This window comes from Magnolia sinica, chromosome 1, assembly GCF_029962835.1.
Source record: "Magnolia sinica isolate HGM2019 chromosome 1, MsV1, whole genome shotgun sequence".
NCBI lineage: Eukaryota > Viridiplantae > Streptophyta > Magnoliopsida > Magnoliales > Magnoliaceae > Magnolia > Magnolia sinica.
The window spans coordinates 66,838,835-66,851,437 of NC_080573.1; the positions used below are offsets into that span (position 1 = coordinate 66,838,835).

The 12,603-nt window shown below is 37.3% G+C and overlaps 1 long non-coding RNA gene across 1 annotated transcript; it reads right to left on the reverse strand.

Moving 5' to 3' along the window:
• Positions 1 to 200: 200 nt before the first annotated feature.
• On the reverse strand, positions 201 to 730 carry LOC131247012 (uncharacterized). The gene is made up of 3 exons (XR_009171543.1): positions 560 to 730; positions 333 to 434; positions 201 to 257 (listed from the first exon to the last, which is right to left on the reverse strand). It is a non-coding gene; the product is annotated as an uncharacterized LOC131247012 (long non-coding RNA).
• Between the last annotated feature and the right edge of the window lie 11,873 nt (positions 731 to 12,603).

Here is a 12,603-nt window from a genome sequence, read left to right on the forward strand (position 1 = left end):
AAGGTGAAAGTGTGGAGAGGTGCTCTAATGCATGATTACTATTGACATGAAATCATCATGTATTAGAGATCTTGATCTCTAATACATAATTACTGTTAACAAAAATGGGATGAACTCACCTTTAGGCATCTCCCAAACAAGGTCTTAGCCTTCTTAATAAAACTAGGAGTTAGTAGATTTGGGTCAAATATTGGATAGAGGTTGATTACATCCCCTACAGTACTCTGTTTGGGCAATCTAGTAGTGTGAATAACCACCTGAAAAGAAAGCAAAAGACACCTAAGTTTGTACTTGATCCAGAATTAGATGACTCTCATGGTTTGGTATCTCACCTCATCTTTAGTGGAGTGATGGAAAGCAACTTTCAGAGTTTTCAAGCCTTGCAATTCTGGCAAAGGAATGTCCAACACTTCATAATACAGGATGTCAGAAGTCTGCACCAAAAGAAATGAACTTGGAAAATTCTAGTCATTCATGACATGTTATTGGATATAATTTCTCAGATATAGTAGCATGAACAAAACAATAAGACAAGCGGAAGGCACTGTGATGGACAAACTGGTTGTAGTGGACCAGCATGTCAGACAGATGTTCTACACCCCAGAACTTAATGGGTTGGGGCTTAGGCTGTTGAGAGTAACAGTTGTGAGAAGTAAGCCTAATTTTTGTTGGATCATCCAAGCCAAGTTGCCGAGCAACTCTCTCCACAACATCATCATAGGTGAAAAGCTTTGACCTGGATATTTCAATCACGTCAATGGCCATCTGGACCCAGAGCACTATTCCTATCCAAACTGAAAACAGCTTCATGAACTCATTCTCACACTAGGACATTCATAGATGCCAAACGCCAACAGTCAATAATTCTAGTTCATTTGCTAAATCTCATCTGTAATATGAAAATGCTAATCAGTCCAAACTAACATCAACAACTGTTAGAGAAGTTAATGAGACGAATGAACCCATTACCGATATAACACGAAATTCCAAGCAAACATTCTGAAGGGCGCTACCTGATGAATGGCCCAGACTACACACCTATGCCACATTGGCATCTGTGTGTACCACTGAAAAAACACTCTATCCTATTCATGAGAATATTGTTCAACATTTCTCGCTCTTAAAACTTACCTTAGCACTCTCATCAATAAAAGCTCCAAAACCAAGGACTGGTAATGATCTGTCTCTACTTGCATCGAAATTCTTTTGTGCCTTGCATTGTATCTCATGTATGAATTGTAGTGCTACCCTAGAACAAAGATGACTTTAATCAGGAAACAAATTCAAGGAAGAAGCATTATAAAATGATTATAGGCTCAAAGATGCTCAGAAACAAGGCTTGAATTCAGTGAAACCACCAATCGATAATCAAAGTGAACGAACAATAGTTTTTTTTTTTTTCAAAAAGAGGAACTTTCATTAAGAACGACCTATACAGCACAGGGATTTTGGGTGCCCCTGGGACAAAAAACAGGGGCACCTAGAATAATGATGATTGTCTAGAAGGCCCATTTGAAGTGGCCGAGGTGCAGTTGGAAGCGTCCACTCCAATACTGTGAATGGAAGGGCTAATGATCTAAGCTACATAGATAAATAAAGAATGATAAATATCTAGAAAACCGATGTTAAATGCATCTTCAAATACAAGAAACATGAAAAATAGCCGTAATGAGCATATTTTTCTAGTGCCTAGAAACTAAAGCATCTAATAAAGTTTAAAAATCATTAAGAATGTACTGATATAGAACGCTGTAAATAATAACCCCGACAAAAGAAGTCAGGCACATTCCAGAAAATGTTCACACAACCAAACTTATTTCATAATTAAGAGATACCTACATGCAATTTGATTACCTAGTCACAGTAGTTCGGAGCATAAAATATAGTAATAAGCCTACCATCATCATGTTCCATCTTCTAGGCCCCATCTTTCACTTCATGGATTGAACAATTAGATCTGCCAAATTAGAATAACATAACACTTGGTGCCAAAAAAAAAACTTTGGAAGTAAAATGTTACGACTTATATATGGTCTCAGGCATTGGGTTTGACATGAAGAAAGGCTTCAGCTTGTCTTCTAAGAAATCCTCTCTAAATGCCTGTGAGAAAGAATAAATAAATACAATAGCACAACATAAATATCATATCATTAAATTAGATGCACGGAACTCTGGGGTAGAACAACTGAAGGAGTTATTTCAACAAGGTAGGCCTTTGCAGGGAGCTGTAACAGCTCTTACAGGTCATTTTTTTTCCATGATGGCCGTTATGTGATGGTTGCCACCGTTACCTTTACGTAATGGCTGTTATGACACACCATACATCAGACCAACAGTCTATCACTGAAACATGCAACTTTTACAAAATTGAAAACCAGGTATACTGTATATCCTTGATTTTAAATTAGCAAAGGAGGATTTGGGAATGTCAGCATGGAATCTAATTGTCAGCTACAATGACCCAATAAAACTAGATACACTGACCCATCCAAGCAGTTCATTGGCAATATTGAAGTGCTTGTCATTATCAAATAATGATTCATATTATGCAAGTATAGAATATGAAAAACCGTACCTAGTTATTTAGATTTATATGTCAAAATTAAAATTGGAGGTGAACAGTAGATAGATATAGCTGAGAAAAAAAAAGAAGAGAGAGAGACTGGTATTCTAATGTGTACCCACGTGGCAGATGCATGTGCTCGACATGTCATTTCTTTAGATAAAATGTTGTGCCCTTGTTAGTTGCTATTTTAAAATCTATCATGGATTTAGCCCTGCATTAGGATTCCAAATTGGTTTGGAGGAAATCAAGGAACATCAATGTTGCTGTGTTTTCTGATGTTTTTTTTCAAAGGTGGTTCATAGCAATTAGCATTGGCTTGTGAATCTTGATAGAAATTTTTGAACTGTTCTTTTTTCTTTTCAACAATGCATAGCCCGTCTTGCATGCTAATGGGGATGTTACTTAACTCTTGGCAGGTTGTGAAGCCCCTTTTGCAAGAGAGGACGAGGAGGAAAGTGCAGGTGCTGCAAGGTTGCGGGAGAGATGAGTTGTTGAAGGTAGACAGTCTTTTTGCTTATTTTTCATGAAGGTATATGATAGCTATAAGACCAGCCATGCCTGATGACACAGAATGTTGGGCAGATAAGGACAACATGTCCATAGGATGAGTGTAGCTGAAACGAGGATGCTGAGATGGACGAGTGACAAGACGGGGATAGATATGTATATAATATGCATGTGTGTTTTGCTTCCATCCTTTTACAATATTGCATCTTTCATCATGCTTGAGTGACATTCATTTGATACAACCATGCTAGGGATCTCAGGGAGCTAAAATGTGATTTTGTGCATACTAGTTGGATTGAATCTAGCTGTTTATATTGTGAGAAAGGATATGAATCTTCAAAACTTCTTCTTTTTTTTTCTTAGAAATCAGGAACTCTGTCCTTGTACATGCAGCAACACATATAGGAGATCCACTGTTCATCTCTTGCATTGTGCAGAAGATGGATGTATCTCAAAGATGATACCCATCAGACTGTGGATTCTTGATACTACTGCCAAGTCACAATCCTAACCTCTTATTCATAGACGCTTGATTGTGGAAATAGGACTGCTGGATATTTTCATTCTAAACTAATCCAATAAATGTCCACCAATCTAGTAGTCACATAATCAACTAAGCTTAATTTTTTATTCATGATACATCTACACTTGATACTATAATTTGAACGGTTTAATGTAACTAGTATGCCACGTATGTAGTTTATTAATTTCTAAGTGCTTGCTCGTCATCCATCACACTCTGCGAGAGTCATAAGCTTTTCTTTAAAATAATGATAGAGTGGATGGTTCAAATCAGGGTCTGTAGTCCTCTTGGATTACAATTTCAGAGGATTATAAATAGAATATTGCAAGTTAAGTGCCTATTCCCAGAGCATGATAAATGTTTGTTACAGTGAGGGAAAAGGCAATAGATCAATCTGGCAACAACTTTCATACAAGTAGTAGACATAGGCATCTTGAGATCAAGGCCCACTGTAATCTTTATTTACCATCCAACCTATTAATTAGGTCAAATAGACCTGGACGAAGGAATCCAAAACTTTTCTAGCCCATATCAGCATCTTCATGCAAATGGACCTCTGATACATGACTGTCTTCTCTTAGACAATACCTCTACGCTAATCCACAATTAGGGAATCGACACTACAAATCCCTAATTAGGGATTTGAAACTCAAAAAATCCCAATACACAAATCATTGCACAATGTTACATGAAGGATTAAAAAATGCCAAAAAATGCCCAAATTGATATGAATAGATAAGGGGAGAGAGAGAGAGAGAGAGAGAGAGAGAGAGAGAGAGAGACTTGATGTTGCAGCAGAATGCTCCTTGATGTGCGGTAGATTGAGCGGAGAGAGAGATACCTGATGTTCCAGCAAAGGGCCGAGGAGATAAAGAGAGAAAGAGGACTAGGGTTTTGAGAGAGAGAGAGAGAGAGAGAGATAGGGATAGAGAGAGTGAGAGGGAGAGGGAGATGGAGAGGGAGAGGGAGAGGGAGGGTGAGAGGGAGCGCGAGCGGAGAGGGAAAGGAAGAGGGAGAGGGAGAGGGCCGGAGATGGAGAAGGAGCGGGAGAGAGAGGGAGAGCGTGCGAGAGAGAGAGGGAGGGGCAGACAGAGGGAGGGAGAGCGGCAGAGAGGGAGAGAGAGTCGAGATAGGTTATGTATGGTTTTGTTTTTTGTTTTTTTTTTTCCTCTTTATATGTACGAACCCTGCCGGCAGCCGTTAAAACTGGCAGCCGGGAAAGGGTTGGACCATCGGTCGGCTACGACCCTTTTTCTTGTAGTGAGACTTGTATGGTCCTTGACCGAATGAACCCTGAATAACCTGGAGCATATACAAATGCAGCTCATGTACACAAACAGTGAAAATTGCCTATATATGTGTCATTGGACTTAAATAACCAAATGGAAAAATGATTATCTGCACATGTACATTTTAGCCACCACGTTGAGGGACAGTGATCCTGAGTTCTCTTTGTAGCTCGCCACAAGCAGCATTTTTTTAGCATCGCTAATCGTAATATTTGAAACAAGCATTTTAATGATGAATGATTGACAAGGGTTTGATGACTTGCTGCCCACCTAACTTCCCCTCCCTTCTTTTATCTGGGCTTGAGACCAAATGGCACATTGCTAATAAAAAATCATCATCATCATACTCGTTTTTAATGATTGAGATTTTTTTCTAACAGAAAACAAAAAACTCTGATATTGAGAATGTGTTTCACCGCTGTAAGAAACACTAGAATGTATGCTGAGAATTCAGATTTTTGTTGCTTGATATATCCAGCTTTCATCAGTTTACTATTTTTATGATCTTCCATAGTTGATGCACTAGTGCAAGTTCCTTTGAGATGCAAAGATTGCAAATGCCTAGCCCACCAGATTACGTGGGTTGACAAAGCTGATTCCATTTCACCATGTTAATGGATCTAGCATTTTAATCACCCCATGTGTAGTTTCTAATAATTACATCTACCATGTCCAATAGGCCTTTAGGGAATAGAGATAAATAATTAATAAGAAGGTCATTATAACAAACCCAACAAGATATTCTGGAAGTGTCTGAGAATGCTAAGTACAAAGTAACAGCATAAGAAAATCCTCCATAATTAAGGTGTCATTTGGTTACACCAAACGTCATGAAATTTCATGACATTATCCAAAATATCATGATATTTTGTGCACCCAAATGCACTCTAAAATGAACTATTATCTTTCTATTCTTTCTTTCTCTTTTTTTGTTTTACACTAAATTGTTAGCTTCAAGAAGAATGAAAAGTAACGAATAAGTGCTCAAAAATATAACTATAAGTAATTAATCAAATAATATGTAAATAGACCCAACCTCTGCTATTGACATTACGACGCTCAAGCCTGTCAACTCCTGCAATCACAAGCCCATAAGTAAATCAGAGCCAATAAAAAAGACCAAACACAATACAAAACCATAAAGAACCATAAAGCAATTGGACCACAATTGGGTTTTGGAATCTTTTACAACCATTTTGTGAGGAAGAAATGAGAGAAGTGAGATGATTTAGGGGCTTGGAATCTTTTATAACCATTTTGTGACTGAAGATCATATAAAATCCCCTGCAATTCACATATTTACCAGCACTATCTATTAGCCACCTGGAAAAAAGTGCCCGTACTTCCTATATTTCTTGTAGTGACAGTTGGGATCACACTAAATAGAATTTCTATGAAGAGCATTGGGTGATGACAACATTTCTCTTAGTTCTATTATAGAATTAAACTTTAGTCACAAATTCTTTAAATCTTACTAGGAATAACACGGATGGTCGAGATGGTGGGTCTATAAGTGCCTGGAGAAGGAATACAGCAAGTCCCCTTTCGGAGGTCGTCTTCTTCTTCTTCTTCTTCGGCGCCGCAACTTTCTCCAGGGGTGCCGCCTGGCTCTTAGAGATGGGCCTCAAAAGAGGACGAGCTTCAGGTATTTCTACATCACAAAAGGAGGAAAATGAATTATGAAATCCCATGAAAACTTTATAAGTCCTATAGATCGGGTAAAGTCCTTACCGAAGCTCTTACTGGTGAGAGCGGAGTCTAAACCCAACTTAAGCAAAAGCTCGGGCTAAGTAGGACTCTTTAAGACCTCTCCTCCTTCCCTAGTGATCTTGCTCCCCTGATCCAAGCAAGAGATCTAGCGTCCAACAAAGGGGGATGCGTAGGAACAACTACAGCAAGAAGGAATACATGTGCAAACAAGTCAAGAACTATAAGTTTTATAATATATAAAGCACGCCTCTGTTTGTTAAATTTCATTTAGATTAAAAAAAACATATGAAGTTGTCCATCTAATGTGGATCAAGATGGAAAGTTCAAGTCAAGTACTAGATTAAGATGTAAAGTTCAAGTCAAGTATTGGATTAAGATGGAAAGTTCAAGTCAAGTACTCGATCAAGATGAAAAGTTCAAGTCTAGTACTGGATCAAGATGGAAAGTTCAAGTCAAGTAGTGGATCAAGGTGGAAAGTTCAATAGGTTCAAGATGACTGAGTTCAAGTTCCAATAAAGATCTAGTAGAAGATCAAGCTTCATCTTTAACTACAAGCTCTATTGAAGAATCAAGTAGAATAACAAGTTCTATTCAGTTCAAGCATCTCATCTACTTCAAAGTTCAGTCTTTTCAGGTATAACAGACCCTAAAAAGACCTTAGGCATAGGAACTTTCAAAACATAAACTTGAATGGGTTTCTATACTTATGCTAGGCTAAAGTTCGACTAGTTTAGGCTAAGGTTCGACTGCACTAAGTTGTAGCTTGACCAGTCAGGAAATCCTACACCAGTCCTAGTTTAAATTATAGAAAAATGGATTTTTCCATTACTTCTTTGACCAGTCGAGAAGATGAAAAGGCCGAGCTATTAAGTCCTAAAGGGGGGGAAGGGTTGAATAGGACTACGTCAAATTAAAAATTAATAGCAAAATTTAAACAAATATAAATACTGATAGCAATAAACAATCTCACACTGCTGAAATAAAATACAACGTCAAATGTACGAGTATTGAGAGATTGATACAGATGTTATTCTAAGGACAACCTTACACCAAAAACTAAACGTTTATGGTAGGACAACCTGATTCTTAGAAAGGTTTGTATATCAAAAAATCAAACTGATACAGAGGAATAAAGAAATAAATATCAAGGAAAGAAATCTAAGCTATTACAACATTCCCACACTCGCATAAAAGAAATTACAACATTCTCCACAAATGTAAAAAGGGAAATTACAAACATCCACAAAAAGAAATAAACAATCAATCCACAAGACCAAAAATTATAGTGGTTCGCTTGTGTGTACACCAACTGTTTATAAAAACAGCCACACAACTACTCCACTCCTAATATCCTCACACAGTGGATATTAGCGTTCAATATGAAAATAGGTTTTTCAAGGTTCACCTAAAACCCTCACAATTGTGTCTTCCAAGTGGGCTTACACAATTCAAAAACCCCACACTCTGAGTTTTCTGGATTACCTCAGATAAACCAAAATAGTGAGATTTTTCTGGCTCAATCTCAATGAAACCAAAAGTTAGAAATTTACAATAATGTAAAATACCTGGGTATTCTCCTTTAGATGCAATCCGGAAGAACTAAATCAGAGTACAAGTTCAATGTCCACACTCACTTATGAAATGGTTCTAAGGTCTAGATAGATTTTAGATTTAAAGCACCTTGGGCTAGCTTGATTTGATTTTGATTCCAAGAAATGGGAATACTTTAATCCCTCTTTCAAATATAATTGAAATGTAGAATACAAAATCAAATACAAATAAAGCTAATTAAAGAGAATATAAATGAGCACTGGATAGCTTAAGAATATCACTAACTTATCTTTCAGAACAGTGTATTCATTTACCTTGAATTGAATATAAAACTCTGAAATTTGTGCTCTATTTATAATTGTAGAAAGCACACTCTTGACTAGTCCTGAGGTCGGCATGACTGGTCGTAGGACGAATAGATTTTCGAAATTTTGAGCGCGATAGGATAAAACCGTTTCATGACCAGTCGTAGGATCTGCTCGATTAGTCGAGTGGCCTCCACTACTGGTCAAGTCCTGTCCATGATTGGTCGTATAGAACCATTTTTAGTTGTTGGACTTTGAGTCGAGGCTGCAAGGCTGGTCGAACATAGGTCAAACAATGTTCATACGAATGGTTGAGCAGTTTCCAGGACTGGTCGAGGATTTAACAAAAATTCCCAAAAATCAGTAACAACCTTGGGACTGGTCGAGCCAGTGCTAGGACTAGTCAAACAAAGTCCAAGACTAGTTGAGAAACATTCTATGCACTTATAAAGTGATCTAATTTAAATAATGTATACAAAATGACCTACCCTATGGTCAATCTAGGGTCATTCATACCTTATACATGATGTATGAACATTGAAACTTCTTTTCCTTTGGTTGATATATGTTCATTGAATTTCATGACGTTAGAGATCTTATCATTCAAAGAAGCTTGAACTCGAGACTTCTGAAGCTTGAATTTTTGACATATTGAAGCTTGAGCTTGAGGATCAAAATATAGAAACTTTTTCTTAACTTGTACGAAGCCTTGCAAAACTTGAACTTTTGAAGCTTGAAAGCTTAAATTGACACTTGATGTTGTACTTGAACATGAATAAGTAATCTTGCATTTGAAGATCTTGAAAACAAAGATCATTGTCCTTATACATGAGATGCACTGTCTTGAATATATCGATGTGCTACACAAGACGCAGATTTCAAGAGGTTTTGGCACTACAAAATTTGACAATCATAGGAGCTAGAAACCGTAGTACTTACAATCTCACCCTTTGTCAAATTTGTGACAGAACACACTTCATAATAACATAAGCATTATACGCACAAAGAATCATGCACCAAAGAAACCAGTGACAATCTCGTTAAAGAATCATACACCAGTTATAAATAGATCACATCAATTCACATCAATTCCACCAATAATACTCCCCCTTACCTACTCCTCCCCCTTACACAAAGAAAGCTAAATGACCACAATCCACATGCTATACATCAAGCATGACAAAATTCTCCCCCTTTTTGTCACAAGATGACAAAGGAAGAAACCAATACATGAAAGAGGATATAGATAAACAAGGAAAAATAAGATGAGCAATGAGGAATAATGGAGCAAGATAGTCAAGATATTAAATTCATAAGTAAGTAATGTTCAAGCATAACGAACCAACATCAACAGAGTTCAACCAAATTCAATCCCATAAACCGGAAGAAAGTTAAGTATCACAAGAGTTATTACAAGCCATATGAGAAAACACTAATCCGATCCTGAAGAAGGAGCAAGTATGGTAGGATTAAGTTTATGAAGTCTCTTGTTAAGGCGCCTAAGATACTTGTACGTATATTTGAACTACAAATCATGGGACACATTCATATTCTCTACCTTCTCCGCAAGTGAGCACAACTACGCATCAAAGTCAGATGGTTGATAGTCAGGATCATCTGCTGAGTCAAATTCGATCTCATCAAAAATATCATCCATGTTAATGTCATCTAGAGGTAAATCACCTTCTTCTTCATTCATCGCATCAGCTTCACCAACACTCACATTGACTTGGCATGTAGCCAACCTCAGATTCATTTTGTTTATATTGGAGTTGTTTAAGATTAGATGTTGAATGAGAGCCTCTCCAATAGGCATAGCCACTAACATGGGTGGCCAACACAGTCATAAGATAAGTGAAAGGGATATCATTGTGTCCAGGATGGAGACAGAATTGTATGATGCAATGACAGATTAAAGAAGGAAGACATACAAAAGTACTAGATATGATGGAATGAAGAATCTGAACCATGAAAGTAGTGAGTTCGGTTTTGTTACCAGAACGAGGATAAACATTAGAAATGAATATCCTGTGAAGGACTCTATATCTGGGTAACAAATACTTTGAAGCAAGCACATTGCCATTAGTATTCCATTGCGCATCTATATTGCACAATTCTCTAGTAAGCATATGTTTTTCTAATTCAGATGGTTTAGCAACAAAAGTGATAATGGGAATACCTTCGTCATTAATAGGTATGTCCATTAGACCAGAGATCAAATGTTGATCTATTTCAACTGGAACTTCTCTAGTAGCAATAATAAATGTTAAATTTTCAGTTGAAAAATCAGAAATACATGCATACATAGCTTGTGCAATGGATCGGTATGCCGGCCCACCCCAATGTAGAATGTTATCTCATCCTACAGATTGGAGAAGAGCAAGGATTTCAAATGGAGCTAAATGTTCAACATGAATAGATCGTTCAACTATTACATTGCGCAACCTTATATCCTGCACATAGGAGGGATCATTTTCGAGTGACCAAAGGTGGCGCACTATGATAGGTGTCGATCTAGAAGAAGAAGGACCACGAGAACTTTTTTTTCCTCTACCTTCCGTTTGTAACTAGGAAATCAAGGAACCAAGTGGTTGCAAAAGAAGTAGAGTGGGTTTTCTCAAGATTAGATTTTAGAGAAGAAAACCCCAAAAACCTCAATGAAACAAGGAATAAATCATACCAAATATGGAAAAGGAGTGTTATGAACTTGAATCTACAAGGAAAATAGAAATAAAGCGCTAACCTTGAAGAACTAGGAGATGGGTTCAATCGGTCGACCTAGGGCTCATTGGAGAAGAAACTCAAAATGAAGAAAAAGGGATTTTTCCCCCAAATAAAGCACCAACCCGCACTACACGACTGGTCGAGTACATGCTCGACCGGTCGTGCTATGATTGGTCGAGTATGTACTCGACTGGTCGTGCACAACCAAAAATGAGTAATTTTCATATAATTTGAAATTTTAAAATAACAAATATATATACATTATGATACAAAAATGCATGAATAATCAATTCAAATTGCACATACCAAGATCAAATTTCAATTAAGAAAACTTGCTTTTGTTGAGCGGTTTTGTGAAAATGTCAGCAAGTTGAGTCTTGGTCGGAATGTATTCCAAAGAAATTATCTTTTTCTTCCACTAATTCATGGATGCAGTGATATCTAATGTCAACGTGCTTGGTTTGTGAATGCTGCATTGAGTTTTTAGGTATATTAATTGCACTAGAATTAACATAATATAAAACCATAAAATCCTGTGCAATTCCATGATCACTTAACATTCTTTTCATCCATACAAGCTGAGTACATGCATTACCTACCGCAATGTATTCATTTTTAGCAATTGAAAGCGACATGTATCTTTATTTCTTACTTTCCCAAGAAACTAAAAAGTTCCCAACATAGAAACAACCACTACTAGTTGATTTCCTATCATCAGTGTTACCAGCCCAATCAGCATCAGTGTAACCAGTTAATTGAACACTAGTATCATGTGGATATCAAAGACCCAAATTTGCAGAGCTAGCGACATATCACATAATCTGCTTAACAGCAGTTAGATGTTAATCTTTAGGGTCAGATTGATATCTAGCGTAAATTCCTACGCTAAATGCAATATCAGGTCTACTTACAGTTAAATAAAGCAAACTTCTAATCATACTTTAATATAGTTTAGGATCCACACTGTCACGCCCCGAACTCGGAAACCGGGCTCACAAAATTTTCGATCGCCGAATCCGATGCCGACAGCCTCCGTAGAACCCCATTCTCGGCTCCCGGTACCCATTCACCAGGTTTCGATCCTGGGATACTACAAGGAGGATTTATAATCATCAGTTTGATTCATAATAAGCATAACCCACGAACAATAACCTCAAGAACACCATCACAAAATCCACTAATATAATCATTTGAGTACAATGCTGTAAGGGAAATACATAAATCGAAAATCAAGCTCCAAAAGATCGCTGCATGCTCCAAGCTCAACACTGCTGCAACCTAACATCACCTGCACGCATCTATCGTGCATAAGCTTATAGAAAGCTTAGAGGGTGGTGTAAGTGTATATACAAGGTAAGTGTCAAGTATTCAACATAATGACATCATCATATAAGACCAGAAATACCGGTAATCCATAAATCATACAAT